This window comes from Ursus americanus, chromosome 12 (assembly GCF_024610735.1).
Source record: "Ursus americanus isolate L20-20 chromosome 12, mUrsAme1.1.p, whole genome shotgun sequence".
Lineage (NCBI taxonomy): Eukaryota > Metazoa > Chordata > Mammalia > Carnivora > Ursidae > Ursus > Ursus americanus.
In genome coordinates this window covers 18,508,019-18,520,543 of record NC_142138.1, presented here as the reverse complement: position 1 = coordinate 18,520,543, position 12,525 = coordinate 18,508,019, and the positions used below count along the sequence as shown (strand labels likewise).

The following is a 12,525-nucleotide window of genomic DNA, read 5'->3' as shown; positions in this document are numbered from 1 at the left end:
GAAGGGTATTAAGGAGGGCACATATTGCAAGGAGCACTGGGTGTTGCATGCAAACAATGAATCATGGAACACTACATCAAAAACTTTGCCTGCTGCTCCCCTGCTTGTGCTCTCTCTCTCTCTGTCAAATAAATAAATAAAATCTCAAAAAAACCCACAACAACAACTAATGAAGTACTGTATGGTGAATAACATAATAAAGAAAAAAAAAGATTTATTTATTTATTTATTTATTTATTTATTTATTTATTTATTTGAGAGACAGCACAAGTGGGAGAGAGAGAAGCAGGCTCCCGGCTGAGCTGGAAGCCCGACGATGCAGGGCTCCATCCCAGGACCCTGGGATCATGACCTGAGCCGAAAGCAGACGCTTAACCACTGAGCCACCCAGGCGCCCCCCCCACCCCAGTCCCCATTCCTAATCTTTATGCTCTCCTGCCTCTAGCAGTTCCAGTAGCAGCTATGCTGTAAGCACCAAGTTAGCACCGGCAGCTGAAGACCAAGTATGTAGATGGACACGTTCTTCTGTGGCAAGATTGTTCGTGTGTTGGTGTATTCTATTTACCCTGCTGTTACCCAAGCTCATTGCTGGTTTATTTCAGAGTCTGTGCCCTGACGCTTGGTGTTCACACTTGAAAGGCTTGACTGAGCCCAAGTCCCTGCTGTGAAATGCAAGGGCCTAGGAGTGTGAACATCTCTTCAGACAGGGCATATGTTTCCCTTTCTCTGGGTCTTAATCTCCCCATCTGTACAATGAGAGAACTGGATCAGTTAATTACAAGAGCCTGTCTAGCCCTTGTGCTCCATGAATCTGTTTCATGGTTCTGCTTCCCGGTACCTACTGTGTGCTGAGCATGGGCAATGCACAGAGAGCAGAGGAGGCTTTGCCCTGGCTGTCAGGGAGATGACAGTTATTCTGGGAGACAAAGCAAACATTCAGGAAACTGCCAACAATGTAAGGCATTATGTAATTATGCCTGCGATCTCAGATTATATACATTTGTGATGGTTCAATAAAGGAGAAGAAAAGCTGCTGCTCTCTTGAAAGAAAAAAGTACATAAAAGGATCAGTTAGTGAAAAGTGTTCAGTCTGGCCAGACTTCTTGTCAGACCCGCTACGCTCTTCCTTCTCAAAATCATTTGTTCATTCCCTAAATACTTGCTGTCCACTAATGGGCCAGGCTCTGGGGGCACTGCCCCCAGACACTACACCTCCCCGCCCCCCACTGCTGCCGGAGTTCTATACAACTCCCAGCTTTCATCTGGTTCCTGCCCTGCTGAGGAAGCTTCGCTGCTTTCCTGCTCTCTGAAAAATCAATGAGCTGCCCTCCAGCCCCGCCTTCCCCACCCTCTGCCCCCGGCCTGCACTCTGGGCCTGGTTTGCTGGCCAATCCCCAGCCTCCCCCCCGACATATGTTCAGGTCCGAGCTAGAGGGCTGCTTCCTCGGTCGGCCTGGCAGGCTTTCACTCATCCTTCAGAGCCCAGCTCGAATACCACAGCTGCAACGGGCTTGCGGTCCTCCGTAGTGCGTTCGCCCATGTCTGGGACACCGCATGGCCTTGTTTAGGTCTCTGCCTCCCATTTTGGATGGTGAGTTCCTTAAGGGATCTTCATTCCCTGCCTTATTCATCCGTAGATCCCCAGAACCTAGCCCCGTGCCTGAACAACGATTTCTGACGAATGGCTGACCGCACACCCTCTGCAGAGGCCAGTCTCTGAACAGCAAGGCTCCCCTTGCTTCCCTCGAGCTGCTGGGCTCTTTCACTTCATGCCTTGCCCCCCCCCCACCCAAAGGTGACGGGAGGATTGAGGAGGCATCACTGTCTCTTGTCTCCAAACAGTAGTGGGGAGACTCAGCTAGAAGGGCCTCACTTGCAGCAGCGGCGGCGCGCAGACCACGCGTGGCAGAGTCTGCGGTGAGGGAGGCATTTATGTTGGGCTTGGCTGGCAGGGGTGCTGTGCTCCAGAGCACAAGTGGGTGAGTGTGTCGGGCAGGCAAGCTCCGTGCTGCACACACCCGCCGCGGGGCTGGGCCCCAAACGCCTTCTGCCCTGGGAAGAAAAGGAGGCATTGTATGCTCTGGCTGCACTCCAAGGGAAATAATCCTGTTGTTCTTCTATTTTAAACTGCTCCCTTTTTAAAGAAGGAAAGTCCACAAGTGAAAATCTCTCTCCCACTCCAACACATCCTGCCCACCAATTTCCAAATCAGTTGCTGCCTTGAAAATATTAATGAATCTACTAATCCATCAATTCATTCATTCGATCACTAGACCTTTAAGGAGCACTGCTATGGGTCCGCCCTGTACGAGGCACCAGGGAGACCATCCTTGTCCCTTTTAGGCCCTCTTCCTAATCGCGGAGTGTCCAAATCCTTGTGGAACATGGCCCCACTCCTTCTCTCAGGCCGGACGTCCCTCTGTGGGTCAGCATTCCCACTTCAGGGGCTCCATTCGCCCCTACCTGTTCTCCGTCTCCGCAACCCGATCCTGCGTTGTACCTGCTTGCAGAGCCTTGAGTTACAGCCCACCCCCTTCCCTTGACTCAGCCCTTGCTGACAAGTGTGGACAGAGGCTGCGGCAGCAGCCTGGGCGGTTAGAAACTGAGGTAGGATGACCTAAATTCAACCCGAGCTCTACCATTCACTCTCTTCGTGACTTGGACCCGGCGACTAAAGCTCCCTGGGCTTTGGCTTCCCAATCTGCAAACCAGAGCGAATAACACCTGACCTCGCATGCGGAGTCTTTGGGAAAAGGAAAAGACGTGGTGCAGTACCTGACCCAGTGCCTACCATACCACAGGCACCTCTCAATAAATAATAACAAAACAATGAACAATTATTGAGCACTTACTAGTTGCTTCCTTCGCTCAGAAACAGCAGCAACCACAGCTCCTGTTTGAGCGTTTTCTACCTGCCAAGTGCTCTGTTAGGTACAGGCCTGTTGCCACTGAACAGCCTTATACGGTGGCCAGTACTATTTTAGAGCCTTTCAGAGCTGAAGGAAACTGGCTCAGAGGGGTAGAGTGGCATGGCCAAGGTCACAAAGCTTACAAGCATGGGAGCCGGGAACTGTGCCAAGGTCTGTTGGGCTCCCCCCCATCCCTTCCCAACCACACGGACACGCCCCCCCCCCATCACTCACTGGGCTCCTCAGTGCTGGAAACAGCAGCATCAGCGTCTCCTGAGGGGGTGTTGGAAATGCAAATTCTCAGGCCCCACCCCACACTACTGAGTCAGCATCCGCATTTCCCAAGATTTTCAGGAGCTGTACGCGCACAAGAGAGCTTGAGATGCATTCAACGACAGTGCACAAATGTTTTTTAGCGGAGGTTAGAGCAGGACTTCTCAACTCTCGTGTACATCAAAATCACCTGGAGGGTTTGTCAAAACACAGATTCCTGCCCCCCAGAGATTCTGACTTTGTATCTACTGTTTGCTCCCTTTGCATTTATGATTTGCACTTCAGGGGTTCCTCTGAGTAGCTACAGTGGATTTGAGTGGGATCCAGGCAAACTCCTGGCTCAAGTCTTAGCCCAAGATGGCTCACAGTTTATAGCTGGGGGAGCCATTAGGGGAAATCCGGGCAGGACTGGGTCCTCTGCAGAGTCCCTGGCAGCAGCATCTCTCTGCTTCTGGGGAAACTGGCCCATCAGCAGGAGGTACACCTCTCTCTCAAGTTATATGAGGCAGGACCCATGGATTCCTACATCAGCCAGGGCAGCGCCCCCCCCCCCCCACCATGCCCAGGTGAACAACAGAGAAACAAATTTAATTTGTAACTGAAAACCCTTGTATTTGGCCTGAAAATATGTCTTTCTAATGTACATTTTGACAGAGTGCTAGATCTGCAAAGAGCATTTTCTCTAAAACTGTTACCTGTGTAACTTGACCACTGCTATCAGGTTAAATAGCAGTTAAACACCTCAAGACTCCCTGGAACTTTCAAAGATTATTTGAAAAGTAATTGTGCTGTATTGATTAAATAATTTTAAGTTAATTAGAAAGTAATAGCATTTCTTAGCTAATTCCTTTGCAAATAAATTTACTTTATTTATAGACCTATTGCATGACCAAACAATGTTGTTTATATTTCAGTAATCATCTGATATTTAAGGAGCATGGCTGGTGATGCAATTTAATGCCAAGACTCCTTCATTTGCTAAATCCTTCTATCTGGTTCCTTCCTTTTCTATTTAAGCTGCACTGGCAACTTGCTTCATAGACAGTTACAGAACTAGAATCTTAAAGGCAGAGAACACTGTGGTCAAGAGCTTGCTCTCGCTAAAGCCAGACACACCTCAGTTTGAATTCTAGTGCTGCCACCTCCTAGCTGTGGCCCCACACCTGTCATCTGTGAAAAGGACAGAGGCGCACCTACCTACTATACTCAATGTGAAATTAAATAAGTTATCATCTGTACAATATCGGATAATGTCTGGCTAATAATAATTATTATTTGTAATAATAACAATATAATTATGATGATGATGATGCTTCAGTTCGGTGATCAGTAAAATGGGTGTGTCAGGGAATTAAAAACGTACACACATGAATATTCAAAACTTCCTTGCCTGTGGAGACTTCAAGTAATTCCCTTCTAAGAAAATTTCTAGCATAGTTTTCTTGGCTCTTGTGATGCAGACTGGGGTCACACAGTGATGAGAAAGCACTGGACAAATGGAGCCACTATTGGGATTCCTGGTGATGAGGGGAGAGAGAGACTGACAGAGGCTGGGTAAGTAGACCCCAGAGGTGAGGGAGGTGAATGAGTGAAGAGCCAGGTGGAAGGGTTTAAGGAAGAGCTGATGGAGAGCAGAGCACACTGCTGGAACAGTTGCCTTGCTGGAAATAGATGCTGAGAAGAGCCGAGATAGGAAAGGAAAATGTTAAGACTTTGCCTTGTGCTAAGAATGCACTTCCCCTTTGGTGTTTTCTCTAGAGACTGCAGTGAAGGTTTGGATTGCCTCCAATTCATTTTTTCCTACCTAACTGCCGTTTCTTGAACACAGCCCTTGAGCTGAGGCCGGGCCATGAGGTGGCCGTCTGTAGCTCGTTTACAGGGAGTCGTGACAGTGCTATTCCAGGGCTGAGTGGGGATGAGTACAGGACTCATACAGAGTAGGTGCTTCACAGGTGTTGGTGACTATTCCTACTGCTACTCATCATACTTCCCCTGCGACCAGAGGCTGCGAGGAAAGGTCACCAGCAGGAGTACGCCTAGTTCTCTGGCTCTCTTCACCGCACTTCACCGCAATAATGCCCTTATCCCACGTTTAACCTGGGGATGCCAGCCACATTGTTTTTAAAGAAACCAATCGAATCAATTTGATATCCTCCAATACCACACTGCAGACCACTGCCATCAGCTTTTAAAGGAAAGCACTCGATCAGGAGTCTAGAAAATAGAATCTGACCTTTGCCCTGCTGTATGGTATGGACAAGTCATTGAGCCTTAGCTTCCCCATTAGTAAATGAAGATGCTGTCCCAGGACCTGTTTTGTTTCTCTGCTCCCAGCAGCAGACAATCAGCAGGGGTGACTGATCACTTGCTACCTGCACACCCAGAAGCATGAAAGAGGGGTCTTGCTTTACAAAAGCCCCCTAATCGGGCTAGAAGAAAAGATGTGAGGAACTTTATTATCTTTGTTGTTAGACTTAATTAATAAAAGTCTGCCTCTGCTATGCTCCAAATGCCCGACCATTCTGTAACATCTCTGAGCTGCTGTGGGTGATACAAACATGAGATGTGAATTTTGGAGACATCCTTACTTACTAACTTTACCCACATTAAAACAAAACAAAACCCAAACCAGAACAGTATATGACCTTTCTTTGTACTGCTGATACTGCATTGGCAATAAACTCCATCTTCTTCAAGGAAAAGCTGAAGTTGATAGAAGTTTCCAGAGCCCTTCCTCTCTCACTGCCTCTTTCTGGTTCACTTCTGATGATGCCCAGCGTTTATCCAGCTGCATGCTGCCGAGGCTGCGTGTTCCTCATCCTTGTCTGACCCACATCACATAGGCCTGCTCTTCCTTAGTCCCTGCTGGAGGGGCAAGCAGGGTCTTGTGAAAGAATAAAAAGCCTTTCAACTTGCCTGAAAAATCTGGAAACATCACTGGTTCCACCCAGGTGTCTGGAGATTACTTATCAGGCTCAGTTTGGTTTAACTGACTTTCTTGAATGTGCAGGCTGTGCCAAGATAAATCTTCCTCCCAACCCAGGAGGCAGATGGCACAGCCCACGCAAGCCCTAAAGTGTCTGCACCTGCAACCCATGTTCTGAAGCCAGGCAGATGTCTGTGACGGCTCCCACTGGATTCTGACCAGGGACAATGATGCTGAGAGCAGGGGGCTGCCCAGAGAGGGTGGGTGCGCTGTGGAGGGTGTGTCTGTGCCTACCCTGGAGACGCTTTCACAGAAGTGACCCAGGAGGGAGGAGATGAGGCTGAATTCCTTAGTTTATTCCAAGTTGTGGTTCCCAAGCTCTTTTGACTGTGGCCCAGTTTGGCTAAGCACAAGACCCTGTGGCCCACGGAGCCCACTGGCTCCTGCTTTGCAGTGGGAAAGAATTTGTAATAACAAAGGATGAAAGGGGAAGCAAAAAAGAAGCAACGTGGTCATGCAGCAAATACTCAGGACAAAACAATCAACAGAAACTCTGGGAAGTAATCTACAAGCAATATAAATTAATAGAATAGAAGCAATTAAAAACCAAGCCAATGCTGAGGCTGCACTGTAGCAGTCAAGGGTCATAGTTGCAAAGACCAGAACCAACTCTAGCAAGCTTATGGGGAAGAGGAATTCATTAAAGGATGTCGAGTCACTCCACCACCCTCTCCACAATCGCTTGCCTGCAGCCCTTCCTTTTCCAGGGCACTTTCTGGTCTGGCCTGTGTGCCTCTCACAGGTCCCATGCCTGAGTCCTAACTAAAGGAGGCTGGCACCACAAATGCTGGTTTCAGCCTTGGGGAGGTGCGACCTCTAAGGAAGGAAATAACCCAAGCATAGGAAGGGTGTTCACAAAGTGCTGGCTAGCCCAAAAAAGCAACAATATCTTCTGTATGAATAACAAAGCGCCCTCCAGAGAATTGCGGGAATTCCAGCTCTTGGCCTGTGTGCATACACAGAGGTTTTGCAGGGCTATTTAGTGAGGGATGGAGGTCACACTTCTTCGTAGAACAGAGAATTAATGTTCTCAGTAAACTCTTATAATGAACTAATTTTTGTTTGTGAATGCCAAAGTTTATTAACTCTCAATAACTCACTTATGTTTCTAGTTCCTTATAAAAATGAGATCCCATGTATGGGGTTTCTTTCTGGGGTGAAGAAAATGTTCTAAAATTAGGCTGTGGTCCTTTCAACAACTGGTGCTAGGAAAACTGAATATTCATATGCAAAAAAATAAAGCCGGACCTTCACCTTAAACCACATACAAAAATGACCTCGAGGTATATCAAAGTCCTCAACTTTAAAGCTAAAACTGTTGGGGCGCCTGGGTGGTGCAGTCATTAAGCATCTGCCTTCGGCTCAGGGCGTGATCCCAGCATTCTGGGATCGAGCCCCACATCAGGCTCCTCTGCTAGGAGCCTGCTTCTTCCTCTCCCACTCCCCCTGCTTGTGTTCCCTCTCTCGCTGGCTGTCTCTGTCAAATAAATAAAATAAAATCTTAAAAAATAAATAAATAAATAAAGCTAAAACTGTAAAACTTGTAGAAGAAAAAACACTGAGGAAAATCTTCATGACAATGAATTTGGCGCCGATTCCATGGCCTGGATACCAAAGCACCGGCAACAAAAGAAAATTCAGATGAATAGGACTTCATCACAATGAATAACCTGTGTGCATCAAAGGATACTATCAAGAAAGCAAAAAGACATCCTACAGAATGGGGGAAAATACTTGCCAGTCACATATTTGATAAGGGGTTAATACCCAGAAAGATCTCTTACAACTCAACAACAACAAAAACAATTTTGCCAATTCAAAAATGGGCAGAGGACTTGAATAGACATTTCTCCAAAGAAGGTATACGAATGGCCAATAAAAGCACATAAAAAAGATGCTGAACAATCACCAGTCATTAGGTCAGTAAAAATCAAAACCACAAGGAGATAACACTTCACACCTATTACACCTGCTAGGATGACTATAATAACCTTTTTTAAGTGGAAAAAAACTCCCACATGTTGGTGAAGATATGGAGAAATTGGAACCATTATGTACCGCTGGTAGGAAAATAAAATGGTACAGCTGCTTTGGAAAACAGTTTGGTGGTTCTTCAAAAAGTTAAAAATAGAATTACCATATGACCCAGCAATTTCACTCCTAAACGAAAGCAGAGACTTGAACAGATATTTGTATACCAATGTTCATAGGAGCATTATTCACAATAGCTAAAAGATGAAAGCAACCCAAGTGTCCACCAATGGATGAATGGATAAACACACGTGCCACATACACACAATGGAATACTCAACCATGAAAAGAAATAAAATTTTGATATATGCTAAACCTTGGATGGACCTTGAAAACATGCTAAATGAAATAACACAGAAGGACAAATATTGTATGATTCCATTTATATGAGGTACCTAGAAAAGGCAAATTCACAGAGACAGAAAGTAGAATAGATGTTAGCAGGGTGAGAGGGAATGGGGCATAATTGTTTAATGGGTTACAGAGTTTATGCTGGAGATGAAAAAGTTTAAGGTACAGATAGTGGTGATGGTGACACAACATGACAAATGTATTTAATGCCATTGAATTCTACACTTACAAATGGTTAAAATGGTAAATTTTATCTTAGGTGTATGTATTTTACCACAATTTTAAAAATTAGGTGATGGCAATGTTTGCTCAAATCTGAATATACTACAACTACTGAATCGTCCAATTGAAGTGAGTAAATTGTATGGCATGTAGACTACATCCAAATAAAACTATTTTAAAAAATCCTTTCCAGCTCTGACAGTTTCTATGGTCCGTCCATTCACTGTTGTATTTATTCACTGATTCAACACGTTTTTGTCGAGTTCCTATCATATCAACTGTTTGGAATAGGGTGATAAGTAAATCAAACACAATCTCTGCCTTCCCCTCACGTAAAACACTGTGGGTTTACAAAGGAATCAGACCTAACATTTACTGATTGTTTATTATATACGGAGCATTGGCACAAACACTTTACATACTTATCTCATGCAGTCCTCACAACCATGTACTTAGCTAAATAAGGAAATTTGCTCAGGGTCATGGAGCTGGGATTTGAACCTGGTCTGTCTTACCTCAAAGCCTATGCTCTTAACCATTCATCATATGTGGCAGCTGGGTTCCAGCCACCTGGAATGGGGTCTTCCTGGAGACCTGCCCCGAGGCCCACCTGTCAGGCTGCCTGATGTGGTAGCATTGAAGGGAGAGTTAAAGATGGCGTGGAATGCCCTCCAGGAAGGAGTGAGTTTGGATAATAAGGCCTAAGTCAGGGGACCCTTGCATAACCATTTACGGTAATCATTGTAAGGCGGGTATAACTATATTGTAAAAATGGCTAGGTAATGGAATTTTAAATATAAATCAAATTCACAATTGAATTTATATTACTATACTAATAGCTAATATATTTATTAATTGTTGAACACAGCCTGTGTACCAGCCTGGGTTCTAAGTGGTTGACATGCCTCATCATATCTAATCCTCCATGACATGTAGGGTGTATTACTCTTCCTACTTTACTTCCTGACGCAGCTGAGGCACAGAGAGGTTAAGCAATCTGTTCAAAGTTCCACAGCCAGTGGCAGAGCTGGGATTCCAGCAATGGCTTCTCAACTTGGAGCCCAGACTCTTCACCACCACAGAACGTGCCCTTTGATTATGTTAAGGTATACAAAGTAGTTGGACATGAGGTGGTAGGATTATGGTGATTCCCCACCTTTTACCCCACAAATAGCTGATGTTTTTATTTTCCAAGAATATATCATGATAGTGATTTTTTAAACCAAGGAGAGAAATCACATATCCCTGTGACCTTTTCATTTTCCTACTTCACCGTTGTATTTGGTTGTGTTTGATTTGGCAATTGCCTGTGCGTGGGCACAAACGAAGCCTGTGCCATGGAAGAGGCGGCAGCGTGGCGGGAGATGTGGTGAGGTGTCGGTGCCGTAGCAGCCCCGTTGGCCGCAATCTTCTGGGGAGGGTGTGTCCCCTTCTCATCACACCCTTATCAACACTGAGGATCCTTCTTTAAAGACATCCCCCCGCCAACTTGTAGGTCTGTGTTGTACCACGGTTACGTGCGGTTCATACACTGAATTCAAATCTGGACGCGTATAGTGTCGATACCTGGGCAACTAAACTGCGCTAAGCCTCAGCTAATGGGAAGCACGGTACCACCTCATAGGGTTACTGTGCGAATTAAATTGGATGGAATGGACCTAGGGTGACTGGCACAGTGTAGGGACAACAAAGAGTATGGCATTTGGACATTATCTAGCTCCTTTTTGATCAATTCCTGTGGTTAGAAATCTTTCAAATACGAACCATCAGTATTTCTTCTTTTCTGAGTTGCCTGCTCGTGCTCCTTCCTCCTTTGTCTCTTGGTGTGTGGATTTTACAAGGCATTTGTGTCAAAGACTGAGCGCGTTCTGGGGGTGTCTTTTTCCCTGGGGCTCTGATGCCTTCCATTTTCTCTGGGGAACCCTTTTCGCTGGTTAGTGCAGCCTCCTCTCTCCCTGAAATTGGCCCTGTTTCCTCCCGGAGAAATTTTCACCCACTTTTAAGGGTCAGTCTGCAGAACAGCTGATCTCCCCCAAACTGTACACCCCCAGGTCTCACATGCATGATTTCCTTCTCCGTCCGTCCAGTTGTGTTCAGTCAGAGTGGCCGTGGCAGGAACTGTCTGCTCAGAGAGGCTCTGTTTCAGTGGCATGCAGACCTAATGAGTGTGCTCCTCGTGGACCCCGGGTAATCACACCGGCCGCCAAATAGCTGACCTTCCCGAGCAAAGTGCAAAAGCCTAAGGGACTGCTTAGATAAAAGGCACATTCTTAAGATAGTTTCATCTCCTTTCCCCTCTATGTCCATCTTGCCTGACTTGGAGAGTCCACTCTTTTCCCATCGTGGGGCAAACGGGACCTGGGCCAGAAGCTGGAAGTGTCTAAACTGCAAAAGGAATGAATTAGTGTCCCCTCAGCCAAGTGATGCTTGCCAGGAAAGTTCTCGGGGATAAATGTGTGTGGTCCCAGGGATTCTCCGGGTGGCTTCGTGGTAACTTCAGATAGGCTATTATCTTAAGACCTCTGAGTGAGGCCTAGTGGTGGGGATGTGCCAGTTTCCTACACATGGCAAGGCCCAGAGGCCACGGAGGGGGTCCTCCCACAAGAAGCACAACCCCTTAGAGAGTTGTTGGAGTTTTCCATGAAGACCTTCCCTAAATGCGAAGTCACCTTCTGCGTGGACAGCACCAACCCTGAAGCTTGCGTCCCGGTATCTCCTGTGCTCACCTGCAGGCCCGGTTCAGGCTGTGTGGCTGTGAGGAAAGGGTATTGGACTGCGAGACAGAAAATCTGAATTTAAGTTGAGGCTTTGCCTTTTGTTAGCTTTGTAACGTGGGGAACCAGCTTTGTTTACTCATCTGGAAAATGGAGGGTAACATTCCCGGTTCTGCTCACCTCCCGCTTGACTGTGGAGCGAAATGAGGCAAATTAGAAAGGTATAAAAGAGAAGACTCTCTCCTCCTCTTAGAGACATAGTGGTCAGCACAGCATCTGTCCCAACATCTCAGGTCCAGCCCAGAGAAATGAAAGGGCTCCTTCTCTCCAGAAAGAGGTCTGAAAGAAGGAGGGGAACCGGGATTAGGAGTATGTGTGTCTTCTGTTCCTGTGGGTCTTCTGTCCTGGCATCTGGGCCAAGCTGATCAGTGGCACTGCTAGTACTTCCTTCCCTCATTCTGCCGGCTTTTTTTTTTTTTTTAAATCTGATGAGAGGCCTGGAGCCTGCCAGAGAAGCAGATGTCCTCCCTTGGTACTTAAGGAAGTATCTGGAGAGGTCACCTGTGTTCAGAGCCATCAGTGTTGTGGATAAGTTCCGTTTCACACACTTGATGCAGCATGTAGCCTGCGAGGCGGGTTAGGGACAGAGACACAGAGTAGCATTTAGAATTCGGGGGGGGCACCTGGGTGGCACAGCGGTTAAGCGTCTGCCTTTGGCTCAGGGCGTGATCCCGGCGTTATGGGATCGAGCCCCACATCGGGCTCTTCCACTATGAGCCTGCTTCTTCCTCTCCCACTCCCCCTGCTTGTGTTCCCTCTCTCGCTGGCTGTCTCTATCTCTGTCGAATAAATAAATAAAATCTTTAAAAAAAAAAAAAAAGAATTCGGGGGATGCCTGCCGTAGTAGAGGGCGAACAGCAGTGGAAGCAGGAAGGCTGGCCACTGCTCTTGAGCCGATGCTGAGTGGAGCTTGGAGGAGGGGCAGGAACGAGCCAGTGCTCCACGAAGAATGGTGGGTCTTGCAAGAAAAGCACACGTC

The 12,525-nt window shown here is 46.7% G+C and overlaps 1 protein-coding gene across 6 annotated transcripts in view; it reads left to right on the top strand.

The window, feature by feature from the left end:
• KANK4 (KN motif and ankyrin repeat domains 4) overlaps positions 1-12,525 on the top strand; it is a 72,675-nt gene that overhangs the window by 20,391 nt on the left and 39,759 nt on the right. The gene's annotated exons all lie outside the window — the stretch shown is intronic.